The sequence below is a fragment of the Nannospalax galili genome, unplaced genomic scaffold, assembly GCF_000622305.1.
Source record: "Nannospalax galili isolate Female #2095 unplaced genomic scaffold, S.galili_v1.0 scaffold813, whole genome shotgun sequence".
In the NCBI taxonomy this organism is placed as follows: Eukaryota; Metazoa; Chordata; class Mammalia; order Rodentia; family Spalacidae; genus Nannospalax; species Nannospalax galili.
In genome coordinates, this window is record NW_008333507.1 from 126,437 (window position 1) to 126,889 (window position 453).

Below are 453 nucleotides of genomic sequence, written 5' to 3' on the forward strand. Positions count from 1 at the left end.
CACAGCAGACAGTAACAGGGATATCAGAGTATAAGGGCTCTAGTGGGGGGAGGGAGGCTATGGGAGGGTGCTACCTGGGAAGTGGGTGTATAAATAAATTTTAAAAAAAGAAAAAAAATTCTTCAAAGCATAAAAGTTTGCTCCTTAATAATTAGTAGATGTGAAAAACATTACTTTTGAAATCTACCTGATGACTTTATATCCATGCTCAGATGCCAAGGAGCTCAGTAACTGACTGTGACTAGTAATAATCAAATATGTAGAGATTAGAAACACATGTGCAAACATCTTAACGTCAATTGCATTAAAAATGGAATTTTTCTGTATGAAACTGTGTATTTTAATAATGAAATGGAGATCTTTTTTAAAGGTTAAAACCTCATTTAATTTTATGTCTTATAGGGTTTATACTAAGTAAAATATTGTGTAACTGTATTAATTCAACCGTAAACC